The sequence below is a fragment of the Pinus tabuliformis genome, chromosome Q, assembly GCF_031772625.1.
Source record: "Pinus tabuliformis cultivar Carrire ecotype Pingquan chromosome Q, CPIR1, whole genome shotgun sequence".
Lineage (NCBI taxonomy): Eukaryota > Viridiplantae > Streptophyta > Pinopsida > Pinales > Pinaceae > Pinus > Pinus tabuliformis.
The window spans coordinates 1016727171-1016742998 of NC_142296.1; positions in this window are offsets into that span (position 1 = coordinate 1016727171).

Sequence of the window (15828 nt, forward strand, 5' to 3'; positions counted from 1 at the left end):
CTTCAAGGTTTTTGGTTGGGGCCAATATTGCATTGACTAAATATTTTTTGGATCGAACCTCACTCCTGAACAACCCACAATGTGTCCCAAATACTCGACTTCTTCCATGCCAAAAGAGCACTTGGATAATTTTACAAATAATTTGTGATCTTATATCAGTTGTGATATTCGGTCTACATGTTGAAGATGTTTGTCCTAGGTTATGTTGTAGATGAGAATGTCATTGAAGAAGACCAGGATACATTTTCGGATATATGGTTTCAGTAGGTAGTTCATGAGCCTTTGAAAATTAGATGGAGCATTACAGAGACCAAATGGCTTTACCAGGAACTTGTAATGGCCTTCATGCATTCGAAAGGAAGTCTTGGAAATATATACTTGCTTCATGCGACTTTTGGTGATAACTCGAGCAGAGATCTATTTTGGTAAAGAATTGAGCACCATGTAGTTCATTGTGCAGATCATCAACAACTAGAATAGAAAATTTGTCCTTGATAGTGAGTTGTTTAAGGCCTCAAAGTTCGGACACATGCACCATTATCCATATTTCTTTAGAACCATGACCAGTTGATATGAATAGGGGTTGATGGTAGGACGGATAGCAATGACCTCAAGGACTTCCTTTATGATCTTTTTTAATTTCATTCTTTTCGGAAAAATGATATCGATATGGGAGGATATTAGGTGGTTGGGCACGCGAGTCCAAAAGGACGCTATGATCATGCTCACCCTATAGGGTTGAATATCTTTAGGTTTTTCAAAGACCTGTTGGTCACGATATAATACCTATTGCATCTCAGTATGAATATGAGGAGTAGTGGATTCAATGGCCTGAATGACATTAAATTGGGTGACTAGTCCATGATAGCCCTTTCCTAAAAGCTTCTCCATTCAATGCGAGATAATGATAATAGGAACATCTACCTAGAGTCCCCTTAATGTATGAATGTGGTCATTCTGCTTAAAACTCATATATAACTCTTGGAAAACCATTGTGATAGGGCTGAGTGTATGAAGCAATTTAGCACCCAGGACAATGTCGCAACCACCCATTTCAATAGAAAACATGTGGGTATTTAGGTGGAAGTCTCCCATATGAAGCTTAATATTTTCACAGTGGCCTTCATATTTCATGGTCCCCCGATCAACGGTAAGGACTTGGAAATTAGATACCTCCAACAAAAATAAATGAGCAACTTCTGTGACTCTCTTATGGATAACGATATGAGTGCTACCACTATCAATCAATACCACTACTAGTCGATGTTTAAAAATGCCTCAAATTTTGAGAGTCTAAGGTGAAGAAATGCCAGCCAAGGTATGAAGTGATATAACGACTCATCTGGCATAGCTGTGAGATCAATGTCATTTTGGGTTTCGCCTGCTTCTTCCTCATGCACCTCAAGGGATGGATATTTATCTGCTAAAATGTTATCTATAGCATCAATTTGGAAGAATTTTGGTTCCTTTCATTTATCTCCAAGAAATTACTTATCATCATAGTAGTAGCACAATCCTTGCTTTCTTCTCTCGGCCATTTCTGTTGGTGACACCTTTTGAACCATAAGTATTTGGGTGGGGCCCTAAGATTGGGTGGGATGTTTCTTGGTGATGAAATTTGGACGATTGGACTGTGAATTCAAGGAAATATCCACATCTAAGGCCTTGCGGCATGCATCCAACCAAGTAACTGTGTGGTGCATCCAGACATGGGCTTGGATGGATTATTTTAGGCCACTAATGAAATATTCCAAGTAGAAGTCATCTCCTAGACCATCAGTTCTGATGACCAATTTCTCAAAGGCTGTAATGTAGTCCTTTACTAGACCTTTTTATCAGAGCTTTGTGAGACGACCCAAAAAATTAGATTCTTGCTCAAAGCGATGACATATGGCTTTTGAGAACATGTTCCAAGGTGCTCTCCTGGATAACATTTCTGATGCCAATTCCACCACTTTCATCTCTCTTGACCCAAGTAAAGGGCCCCCACATGCCATTTAGTTTCATCTTTACGGATATCATTAAGGGAGAAATATTGTTCCATTTGTGCTACCCATACTCAGGGTTAGAGTCATCAAATTTGTACATGTCTAGCTTCAGTGTCCGATGGTTGGAAGAATGGTGATTTCTATTGAAGTGAATGTGATGGTTGGATTCTCCATGTGTGAATCAACACCAGGCTCCTTTGTAGGAGGCAATCTTATAAGGGTTTCTATATGTGAGGTTTGTTTGAGAACCTTGGCCTCAAATGCATCAAATCTATCTTCAAGCTTGCTGACCCTCTCGACTGCTTTTTTTGCAACCATAACTTGAGATCTGGTACCCGGCATACACCAATCCCAGTCATTTTTTTTAGATTACCTAAGAGTAGTATGCTTGGAAAGAGGGAAAGCTCAAGAGTATAATGACATGGATCACTTGAAGGCATGTCAAGCTTCAGGAGAAATTTTGGGATAGACAAAAAACTGGGGCTTACAAGTGAATGATACCATTGCAACTAGTTCGTTGTCCTGAATCTTATGGGATACGTCTCTTGCAAGTGTCCTGAGATTGTCTTTAACTTTTTTTTTTACCCCAAAAGAAGTTTTACTCCCTGCTGATCAATACTACAGTGGTCGAATTCGAGAAATCTTGATCCGGCCCAATGTCCTACAAAAATCGGGCCTGGACTGTAGTAATAGAAATCCCAGTGTCTTGGTACTACCGAATGTGCCACGAAAATCTGATCTGGACTATCGTGGTCAAAACCCTCACTGAACAGAGTCTGATCTACACTATGCAAACTCCAACTACTGCATCTGAGTTGCACGGTGGCAATAGAACCCCAACTTTTGGATCTTATGTGGAAGATAAAGTAGAGGGTGATCTCTATATAGAAGAGGTAACTATGGTCACAAAGTAGTTTTAGGTGCTACAGATCTCAATATACACATGGGCCCAACAATAGTACTCGACCTAATCTTTCAGGACGCTAACTAAGGAGGATCGACCGTACCCTTAGTCGTATTACCCGACTACCTTATTGTATGCATGAGTAATCTCTCCGAGTGTTGTTCTTAGTGTAATATAGTAGCAAGAAGGATGATGGATGATCTAAGGTTATGTTTCAGGTGAGCCTAGTAGGCTTCTGATATACCCAAGGGTACGTGGAAGTGCAGTTCGTGCACGGTTCTATCTAATTTGATACTACTCGAAGGGGTGCCCATAGGGGTCACAAGGGAGTCCAACAAGCATGACCACCTTTTGTAGTTCCTGCATGTATGCCTCCCCAAATCCGTAGGTTTATGGGCTCAACAACAAATCCTGTGGTTTAAAGACATCAAAAAACATCTCTAGCCTAAAAAATATTCTGCGAAAATTGTAGGTACAAATGGCCCTCGAAAGTTCTTTGATACCATTTGTTATGCTCTTGACCTACGAGAAACCTAGAGTACCAGAAATACGAAGAAATATGGCCCAAAGCGCAAAATTATCACATGAAATGAGAAAAATGACAAAGTATTTTATTATTCAGAAGCATATTCAATGTTCAGTTGCCTCTTCGAGGAAGCAACATCTAGTAGCACATAGCTCAATTACAATAACACTCGATGATCTTTCCCTTACTAACTAAGACTATTTATAGCAAAATGACATCAAAAATCCTAACTACTAGTGGTCCCTTGCATAACACAGGTTAACCACTCTATTTAGTAAATATGGCCCATTTACAACTAACTGTGGTCCATTTTGTCTAATGCAGGTCAACCACTTGCAATTATTAATGTGGGCTTTATTTTGATCTCTAACTAACTATGACTCTCACTCGACCCATTGGGCTTATTACCTAAATAAAGGGGTTAGGGTTGGACCTTAACACTAATATATTTTTAAGTATATGTGAATATTAATTCTTTTTAAAATATTTTATTGTATACGACATTAAAATGTTTTATTTTAACAAAAAAATTATATATGGAGATATATATGAAGTTGATATTGACATAAATCAGTTAGCATAGATATTCAAATAGTTTATTTAAATCGCTTTTTAAAATATTTTGAAAAATATAAGATTTAAACATCTTAATCATACATTTTTTTACTTTTATTAGTTTTTTTATTATAGCCCACATTATTTTTATATTTAGAACATAATTTTTAATTTTTAATTTTATTGTAAATAAAGACGAACATGCAAACAAACTTACACATTCCTTTCATACAAATAAACCTCTCGAATTAATTATTTTAATCTTTAGTTTATTTATTACGTAATTTTAAAATTAAACAAAAAAATTAACATAATATTTATTTAACAAAATTCATAACATAGATATATTAAAAATGCTAATTTATTTATACATGTACAAAGCCACTTGGATCAATTATTTTACTATTTAATTGATTCGTGCTTAATTTTAAAATAAAATAAAATAAAACAACAAAACGAAAGAATAGCATAATATTTATTTAACCAAATTCATAACATAGATATATTGGATCAATTATTTTACTATTTAATTGATTCGTGCTTAATTTTAAAATAAAATAAAATAAAACAACAAAACGAAAGAATAGCATAATATTTATTTAACCAAATTCATAACATAGATATATTAAAAAGGCTAATTTATTTATATGTATATAGAGTAACTATTTGAAATTTTTGTGTTAATATTTTATATATTTATAATAAAATATTTTGGGATACGCTTATTTATGAGGGGCATGTGTGATTATGTCTATAGTCAATTGAAACATATTTAAAAAAAAAAAAAAAAAATATTAAAAAATGTAAGTTATAATAATAAAAAATAAATAAACTTGTTTGATAGATTTGATAAAATATATACCCTTACTCAACAATAAATAAAATATTTAGATATCTATGTGAAATAACACAATTTTATATTAATTTTAAAGAAATATAAATAATTGAAAGTAAAATAATTTTAAACTTTCACTTTTGACTATGTATAATTATTAAACTTTTTAAAAATATTCCAAAACACTTAAATAAACTATTTGAATGTCTATATAAACAAATTTATTTTAAGATTAATTTCATATATATAGAGTAAAACAAATAATGTCAATGTTCAACAAAAAAATGGTAATTGATAGCCCAAAGTGTTTGCACACTTGGTCAAGTTCTCATCGCTAAGTACATTGCCAATTCTGAGGTCACGGGTTCAAATCTCCTCTATGACCTTGGGGTTAGGCCCTCCTTGTTTGTTTGGTCCCTACTTGTTTGACCCCCCATGGATGTAGTGACCACCTAGTCTCCCTGAACCATTCTTAAAAAATGCCCCAAGGGTAAAATCCACCCATGGATGTAGCGGCCATATCCCAAGGGTAAAATCCACCCATGGATGTAGCGGCCACTTGAACCATCCTTAAAAAAGGCCCCAAGAGTTAGCTCAGTTGGTCAAGTTCTTTTTGCTAAGTACCTCACCGTTGGGAGGTCATGGGGTAAAATCTCTTCGACTCCCTTAGGGTTCCTATTGCTAAGTACCTCACCATTGGGAGGTCATGGGGTAAAATCTCTTTGACTCCCTTAGGGTTAGGCCCTACTTGTTTGGCCGATAGTTCCTATTGCTAAGTACCTCACTGTTGGGAGTGCTAAGTACCTCACTGTTGGGAGGTCACGAGGTAAAATCTCTTCGACTCCCTTAGGGTTAGGCCCTACTTGTTTCGCCGACGGGTAGATCCCTTCGGGTTGATCTACCTGGATTTTCTCGTAGATGTAGCGACCACCTAGTGTACATGAACCACCCTTAAAGAAAAGGGTAATTGATGGTAAAAAATTCAATTAGCTCCTAATAAAAATACTAAGAGGTAGATGTATAATTCATTCAATTCTTAATATAAAATTAACATGTTTTGGCCGGCAGGTAGATCCCTTTAGGTTCATCTGCGTGGATTTTCTCCCATGGATATAGGGGCCACCTAGTGTCCCTGAACCATCCTTAAAAAAAACCCCAAGGGTTAGCTCAGTTGGTGAAGTTCCTATTGCTAAGTACCTCACCGTTGGGAGGTCACATGGTAAAATCTCCTCGACTCCCTTGGGGTTAAGCCCTACCTGTTTGGCCGATGGGTAGATCCCTTCAGGTTGATCTGCTTGGATTTTCCCGTAGATGTAGTAGCCACCTAGTGTACATGAACCACCCTTAAAGAAAGGGTAATTGATGTAATTGATGGTAAAAGAATTCAATTAGTTCCTAATAAAAATAGTAAGAGGCAGATGTATAATTCTTTCAATTCTTAATATAAATTAACATGTTGCATTTAAAAAATATTACTAATAATAAATAAATTCGATGTTGGGTATAGATAAAATATTTCAATGCTCATATTAAGTAAAATATTTCAATATCAACAATATATATGGTTAGACAAAAAAAACTTTGTATATATTATACAAAATAATTGAAAAAAATAAAATCTTGTATAAAAAATTTGAAGTAGTTTAGATATTTTACATTTTGGTATTTTTTTAGGTTTTATTTTGTCAAATTTATATGAAATTCAGTAAAGATTTGTTGGAATTGCAAGTTTAAGTTGACTTGTGTGCCTAATCCAAATGGCAAAGGAGATTTTCAAGAAGCTAAATCTTTTATTTGCATTCAAAAATACAATTTGGACAATGAATATATATATATATATATAGATATCAATTTTAACTAGGAATCTATCATGTAATAGAGGGACCAAATCTCTTTTGAGTTGTAATAATTTTTCACGTTTTACATTATAAAAAAATTGCACCCAGAAAAATTTAATATCTCTTCATACTTACTAAATCCGTAATTAAAATAAATCTAAACTAATATGTATATCAATTATATGATAAATAATTAAACACAATTTATTTTTTTAAGTTATAAAATATTTCAAATACAATATCATTGTATATTAAGTAAATGCTCTCTAATATATTTGTATTATAAAACTATTAAATATTTTAAAAACATTATTATTATTATTATATTAAATATTTTAAAAACATTATTATTATTATAATATTAATGATATTATTATAAGTATTGTCTTTTTGTTAAACGAGTCTTTATAACTTGATTCCTTTCTGTTTTTAAGATTATGTTTACATTAGAGTAAGCTGTAATGTTATTTTTGGAAAAAAAAAATCTTTCGTTTTACTAATTCTTTATTTTAAAATTTAATAAAAAATAAAAAAATCTCAATTTTTTTCGTTTTACTAATTTCTTAATATTTTAAAATTTAATAAAAAATTCACTGAATTGTAGAGTCATTCGTTTTAGGATTAGTGTTGTTCTTACATATTTTAATACTTAATAAAAAAAATCACTGAATTGTAGTCATATTTGTTTTGGAATTAGTGTTTTCCATTCGGTTGGTTTTTGTTATTTTATTGTTAGTGCGGCACGCGTGAGTAGACTGAACATGTTAGAACGTAGTAAATTGCAATAATAAACATGGTTTGATGATATGACATCGGTAATTGCATACTAATTAAGTCTGGGTAAGGATTACAGCTATCACGAATACTTTCAACGTTAAAACTTCATATTAATATTACAACCTGTCACTCTTTTTCGCTACCTATACTGATATAAAGTAACTGGATTCAGGGAGCACAAAGGAGCCATTTTCGGAAGATGTTGATTCTAGAATTCATATTCATATTTATATTTATATTCAATGTTTTTTTGGGATTTTTTTTAGAGATGCAACTGTCATATATTTATTTGTTTTTATTGTGGAATTCGTTGGAATTGATTATTTTTGTGACCTCAAGGAGACAACCATTAATTCAAGACTCATGATATAGTTTGAAGTCCATATTCTATATTCTTTGTGCTCATTAAAGTTTGAATCAAAATTCTAATTAAATGAAGTCATCCACCTTAGAACACTTGAGCGCTGAAAACCTTCATTTCCCTTCAATTATTTTAACTCTCTTTTTGCAATAGACCAATGTCCTTTACAAGGTTTTCACGTAAACCTACAAAAAATAGCAACAACAAATGAAATATTTGGTCTAGTATTGGGAAAGTAGATAAGACTTCCCACAAAATATGTGTACGTGTATGCTTCCTCAAATTCATTCCTTTCTTTTGATGTGAACTTCAAATTCTCTTCCATTAGAATAGAGAGAGGATTACATTCAACCATGTACTTATTTTTGGAAATGAATATGTAGTTTAGATTTTAGGTCACTTCAATGCCTAAGTAATAAAGAAGATGTCTGAAATCTATGAGCTCAAAACCTTTCTTCAACTCTTTCTTTATAGATGCAATATAACTATCATTGTTCCTTGTTATCAATAGATCAACTACATACGCAACAAAACTATGCAATTTTACGAACATTCTTTACAAACAAAGTTGCATCATTAAGTTGAACATTCTTGAAATTGAACTTTAGAAGATGCTAGGTAAACTATTCATACTAGGTTCGTGATGCTTGTTTCATACCATGTAAAAATTTGACGAGTTTACATACTTTCTATTCATGTCCCTTCATAGCAAATCCTTCGAGTTGAGACATGAAGACATTCACATTCAAGTATCCTTTCAAGAAATAAATTTCCACATCCATTTGATGAGTTTTCCATCCATTATGTGCTACCAAAGAAAATAAAGTATATATGGTGGCCCATTTTACCATGGGAGTAAAAGAATCACGTTGATCATTTCCTTCTTTTTATGCAAATCATTTTTCCATGAACATTTATTTGTGTGTTGTCGAGTGAACAATCTAATTTGTACTTGCTTGTAGATCCATTTGTAACCAATTGATTTGGTCTGGAATGGAGGTTCCACCAACTTCCATGTCCCATTCTTGATAAGATCATCACACTCATTCTGCATGGCGTCTTTTCACTCATCATGAGATGCAATTTCTTTAAAGGAACTTAAATCAAAGTTAGTATATATATTCAATTCACAATCATATGAAACATCCATATCATTTACATAACTTGAATTTGAATTATCGACGTCACCTCCAATATTTACCTTTCATTGAATCTAATGTTTTTCCTTTGTCTTCTTTTTATTCTTGTTTGTCTTTGATTTTCTCCTAGTGAATTCAACATGTCTTTGCATAAATATCCAATTTTGTTGTAATAGGCATAATGAATATCATATCTATCACCTTAATTGTGTCTATCCCACACTCTAGAATTATCTCTTGCAAGTCCTTGTTTATTGATATCTCCACTAAAAGAATCATGTGATTGATTCTTTGTAACAACGTCATGTTAAAAGTTCATACAATAAAGATAATAAAGACGAAAATATACCAAGGTCATGGGACACTTATTCCAAGTTGAATGTTGGGAAAAAAATCCTAGTGGTTGTTCATTTGGTTTATTATGGCAAAGGAAAAGGAAAAGGCTTTGAAAAGGCAAGACACATTAATTGGCATTTATTTATGAAAATAAAGGAAATTAGGAGGAAAAGAAGGTGAAAGGTCACAGGATGCATGTGAGGAGGAAATTCAAGTAAAATAATGGGAATTGAAGAAAAATAGAGGCCCCATTAATAAAAATGGTTTCTTAGGATCAGTTCACATCATTTTGATAGTTTTGGGTTGGAGCTCTCTCTCTCTATTCTTTCTCTCATACTCTTGCACACTTAGAGAATTCTTGGAGCACTCTAACATTGGAGAAAGGAAGGGAAAGGGAAGGACAATGAGGCAACGGGTAGTAAGAATCGAGAAAGGAAGAGTTGGATCAAGCGGCTACAGTGGGATCACTTGCAGGTATTGAGTTGCATGCATGATTTCCCTGCTAATTTTAGCATGCATGGTACATTCATGTGTGTATTTGGTTCTCTTGTTGTCATTGGCATGGGTTTTTCCAAGTGTGACAACGGTTTCAACCTTTCCTTTCCATTTCTGCATAGCCATGGTGTGACGGGGTTCTTTCATTTAGTTGAGTTGGATTACAGGATGGTTTTGGAACCGGATGAGGTGGTCTTAGGAAAGCTCCCAAGGGCCTAGGAATCCTTTGACCAGTAAAGGTGGGATACATGGCAAAGCCTAAGGGCGGAGATAGGAAAATTCCTTAAGGTATTGGGGAAGAAATCTGGTGGCATCAATGCTTGGTAGGCCTAGTGATCCCCTGACCGGTAATGGAGGGATTGCGGTAAATCGTAGTAGTGTGTGTTCTTTGGTTGGGCCTATGAATCCCTTGAATGGCAATGACATGATACATGTTAAAACGTGGTTGTATAGATGAAGGTTTTGGGCCTAGTAATCCCTTGAGTAGTAATGGAGGGATACATGGTAAATCTTGAGAAGCCCTGGTTGGTTTTGTTGTGAATCCCACATTCATGCTTGGAACATGGCATGGTGGTGATTGGCTGCAAGAAAGATTTGGTTCTGCCCAGCCTATGATTGAGTGGTACATGGAAGGCCCTGACTTGGTTAGATTTGCATCTATTAATAATAACTCATTTCTTCTTGTATTTCATGAGTATTTATGCTTGTTATTATGTGCATTTGATGGTTGATCTATTATGGTTATTAATCTGGTTATATGTTGGTTACAAGAATGGTTTATGATAGACATGAGTTATGACTCCCATCATGTTTTGTTTAGTAAATGAACGATTATTGAATGTATGACCTAATAGATGATAATGTAGCTATTGTGATAGGGCATCAGACCTTCTTGATGATTCTCATGTATGTATGAGGCCCATATGTTCGGATATGTATTTATGACATGTACATTACATGTTCATGATGTGTTTGACGAAATTCCTCTCATGGTTAGGATGAGTTAGGTTAGGTCCTTGTTCAAGTTTTGCATTAGAGGTCCTATCTCCTTGTTATTTATCATTTCTAAGAGTTTCATTAAGTTTTGCACAGAGATCTATATCCTAGCCCTGAAAAAGTGCCTCAGATCTTGGGGTCGATGGGACAAAATTAAGTGAATTAGGCTACAATCGATGGGATGCAAGATTATGGGAGTGATTGAAGGATCTCAACCATTGCCTTGCCTTGTCACAGGAGCAACTGACAGCCTAGGTCAGTGAAAAAGCAAGTTAACTTAGGGGTTGGGCACCTAGAGTTGTTGGTTAGCTCTTGGGGATATTGTACTACTAGAGGGAGGTCAATAAAGTTCTTCTTGGTTGATTCCACTTCCTTAAGTGTACTTAGGGACTTGATTCATATCATAGTAACTCTTCATCGCATATTTACCCCGGTGGACTGTTGATATTGGGTAAGTGTAGGAGGAGTGTCTTAGAGAGTGTTATTAGAACGAGTTCCGTTCTCTTTGGGTAATATTTGATACCACAAAGGTTTCATTCAACCCTTGGACTGGATGGGTAGGATGTTTTATCATGCATGCATGTAGGTTGTATATGTGCTTGATGCGTATGCATGGTGATGGTAATTGTTGAAGTTGTGTTGTCATATAGAAGTTGATGATGTTGTTGTTGGTACGTTTTTGTCATGAATGCATGTCGATGATATACATGTTAGTGTCTATATGTTGTTATGCATGCATTGTGTCTAGTTGGTGTTATAGTTGTGTTCTCATGCATGGAAACTGGGACAATGATTGAGATGATGTCTATATATTGTTATATTTATGATTATACATGTATCGTGATAATCTGGTTGATCTTGCTGATGATATATCCTCCCCTGAACTATGCTGAGGTATGTTGGTTATGTTTATATTTTGGTTTAGTTGACATGATATACTTTCAGGAATAAGAGGATGAAACATGACTAGAAAAATGGTGGATTATAGTTCAAAATATTCTTCCTACATATCAGATGACCAGCATGGTGATGAGTACTCCCCTCACATAGCACACACTGAGAAGTTTGAAGGAAGAAATAAGAAATTGCAAAGAAAATAACAATAGAAGCATTTAGTCACAAGAGAGACTTTCCAGGGCACAATAGAAACAAACAGAGGTCAATGTAGTGATTCTTCAAAAATTTTCAGACTTGTAGAGGCAGGGCATTCTTACAATCAGTCATGGACAAGAGGACATGACTAATGGAGAATATGGTATTAGATCTCATGATGGACATAGGTCGGATAGAGATGATATAGTCAGGGTGGAAAATTCTTGGACACACATGATAGGAGAGGCAGTGGACATGGGCTTTATTCTAGTTCTAGTTCAGACAAGTACCATGGTCATCATCACTATCATCCTCACAGGAGGAGTGACAACGGATATTTTCCAGATGAGTTCAAGAAATCCAATCCACCTACATTTGATGGAGAAATGAATAAGTCACAAGATGCAAAAGCTTGGTTGCTTGGGATGAATAAGTTCTTTAGATTGCACGATTATTCAGAGAATATGAAAGCTAGGATAGCTACCTTCAATATTAAAGGTAAAGTAGTCATTTGGTGGGAAAACGTGAAGAATGTCAGAAGAATTGAGGACAAGGAGTTGACTTGGAGGGAGTTTGAAATACTTTTCAAGAAGAAGTATCTATCTAAGAGATACTACGATGAGAGGGAGTAGTTATATGAGTTGAAGATGGGATCTATGAACGATGAGTAGACTAGCATATTATTGGAGTTGTTGAGGTATGTGCCTTACCTTAAGGAGGAGAAAGTGAAGATTCAAAAATTCATTAGTGGGTTTATGATAGAATTCAAAGATAATATTTAGTTTGATGAGTCTAGATCGTTGGACGAAGCCATCAAAAAGCTGATAGATTGTTATGAACAATCAAAGTGTAAGATAGAGTCTCAGTAAGGTCGGAAAGGGAAAGAAAACACTAAGGGTAAGTGGGCACCGAAGAGAATAACACCTCAGGATGCAGGTGAGAAAGAGAAAGAAAGTACAAATTAGATTGTTCACTCGACAACACACAAATAAATGTTCATGGAAAAACGATTTGCATAAAAAGAAGGAAATGATCAACGTGATTCTTTTACTCCCATGGATGGATGGAAAACTCATCAACCCCCCTACAAAGGAATCCCCTCTTCACCTCCAACAAAGCATAAATCACCCAATACAATGATCTCTATCTCAAAACCAACAGCAATTCTCTACAATGTACAAAATTCTCGCCTCTGGATCTCTCGGATGAGGGATCCATATATAGATGTATGCAAAGAGGATGAGTCAGCTTATGATTTGACTAGTGGCCCCTCTCTGTCAGTTCTTGCTTCCACTTGGAGACTGAGAGCCTCTTACTCATCCTTGGTCGAACTCAGTGAGGCAAGTGTCATTGGGGAAGATTCTGGAAGCTTCCATTGTCTGTCCACCTCGCGGAATGACACTGCCATTTGTCATTTCCCGCTCAGCGCACCCTGGTAGTGAATTTAGGTGCGTTGCAATGCACCTAGCTAGTGTACTGGGGTGCTATGCAACGCAGCTAGCTAGTGGAGCAGCTGAAATGATCCTGCTTTGACTGATTCTGAGCAGTTTCTGGTGGAGAACTTCTATGAGAAGCTGCAATTGGTTGACCTTGTTCCTCTAGGGGTAGGAACAACACTTTTAGGGACTTAGGATCCCTTGGTTTATGGACATTTCATGCTTAGAGTTGTAAGGCACAAAAATGTCTATAACAGTTGCCCCCTAAAGTATGAGGCCGTTTATCGGGTGAAATGCTTTATTAGGAGGATCTGAAGTTCTTTCAATGCTGGGAGGAGACCTGTAATAAGATACAATACAATACATTATCTTCATATTGTTTTCATGATCTAGCTGAGGCGGGCATTTCCATGCTCAGCTTTATAAATTCATTTTTATGTACACAGGACAGACAATCGTCTGATGGTAGACTGATGATTTTGATGAAGTCATCATCCTTTTGGTAGGATGATTATCTGTGCTGCATGTAAATGTTTTTATTTTTCCTGAATATATATCGCAGCCTGGATGGATGAAACTAGATCCAGGGTCTTCAATCTCGTCTGATCTTCACTCGAAGTACAAGTCGATCCATGTGAGAAATGTTTTGAAGTCGAACATGGAAAGACATCGCTTGATTACCAGTCGATGATGTAAACTGTTAACAAGCGCGAGGGGAATCACCGATAATGATGATGACCCTCAAGGTACTGCAGTACAATTCACGTGGTGTGAATAAAGGACTTGGCGTCGAACACCACGCAAAATTGTTCGGTCGAAGGTCATTGATGTATACCTGTCGCCGGAAGTGAGAAACTTTCCATTGAGGAATGCAAGCTTCAAAGAATAGAATGGGGTGTCCCTAGATCGACTTCTTGGATAATGAGCTAATGTCGACAAGAAGCGGTTCGTCAAAGGAGGGCCTTCCACATCAATGACACGGAACGGAGCAAATGATTTTGATGGAGGTGAAAACGATCTGATGATATATGGTTCAGGATGGCGGTCATGAAGGAATGAAGTATAATGTCTGGTAGTGGATGGGACACGGGTGACTTCTTTGGATGACTTCTCTTGAACATGTCGGCGACACTTATGTGATGGATTGGTAGCATTTACCCCAAATGTGGATGGTATGGCGTGACCATGGTGATGTGACCGGTGAATGAAACAACCCAACCCGACTCAGGCACAGAGTGGAAGTGTCATGTTCAAGAGTGACTTGCTACCAATAAAGATTCTTTGAGTTTCTTCCCAATTTTTCCCCACTCATTGCTGACCAGTACCTCTTTATTTTTGTCAAGCTTGAGGAGGATAACATATGCTTGTTCTATAATTTTCCCTTCGGGCAAAACCATCGCTATGTTTTAACGAGCCTAGCGATAGTGAAACTCGTTCTCGTCTAAAGACAAGTTTGTCGCTATTAATCTTTTTAACGAGTTTAACGACAAAGATAACTCGGTCCTTTTCATTTTTAGAGAGTCCAAAAAGGTACGTAAACGTAACTCCGAAATTCCTTTTTCGTCATCTAATCCCTTAAGTCTGAAGAAGTATAAAACAATACAGAAGGGATGAATTTTTGATAGTTTTAACGAGCCGAACAAAACAAGCACCCGATATTTTTGTGCAATAATCCCTCAGGTCCAAAAAGATTAAAATCTAGAGGAGGGATAGCACTTCTGGTCGCTTTAACGAGCTGGAAGGCCAAAACTCGGCAATCTTTTCATATTTTACGAGTCAGTTGAAAAGAGCTTAAAGAAGACTCGTCTTTTTGAGGAACGAGTGATAAAATGGGTAGCAGCTGATTCCAGGTAATGGTTGGAATTTTCCAATCACGACAGTGTCACAAGGATGGCTAGTGAAATCACTCTTCGCATTTGTTCCTCAAAATGGGTAAACAATCAAATGGAGGTGAATGATCGGCCAATGGAAAAGTGGAGGTGACGGTGCAAACATGACCAAGGCTTTAATGGCTGAAATCTTCATTCACGGTGGTTATTTACCGGGGAATAGTTCATTTTTTAATGAGCTTAAGCGCGGGTGGAAACACTTGCTCATGTCTTATGTTTATTTTTTAACGAGCTTGAACTATGTGCTAAAACTGCTCGATTAATCGAGTCATATGATAAGAATGTCTCATATAAAACGGCAACTTTTAGATTTTTGCCCCACATCCTTTCTTTATGCAAGTTAGGTGACGACTAATCCTACGAGTTTAAAGGGTTAGAGGTCCTAAAATTTTAAAAAAATAAATAGTCGCCCCTCGCTTGCACTCCAAAAGGTTTTCATGCCCCCAGGTATAAAGTATGGTTTCAAGGTTACCCCTACTTCAGTCCAATAAAACATTTGTTTTACCGGGAGAGGCCTACCTCTTACAGGTTACCCAAAGATTGCTCGATTCGCAGTGCAAACAAAACACTTCTTTAGCGATGTCTACCGAGATAAACAAAGGCGAGTGACTCTGTTCTGTCAACTCACATAACTTTGACAAGAGAATCTTGCTCTAGAATA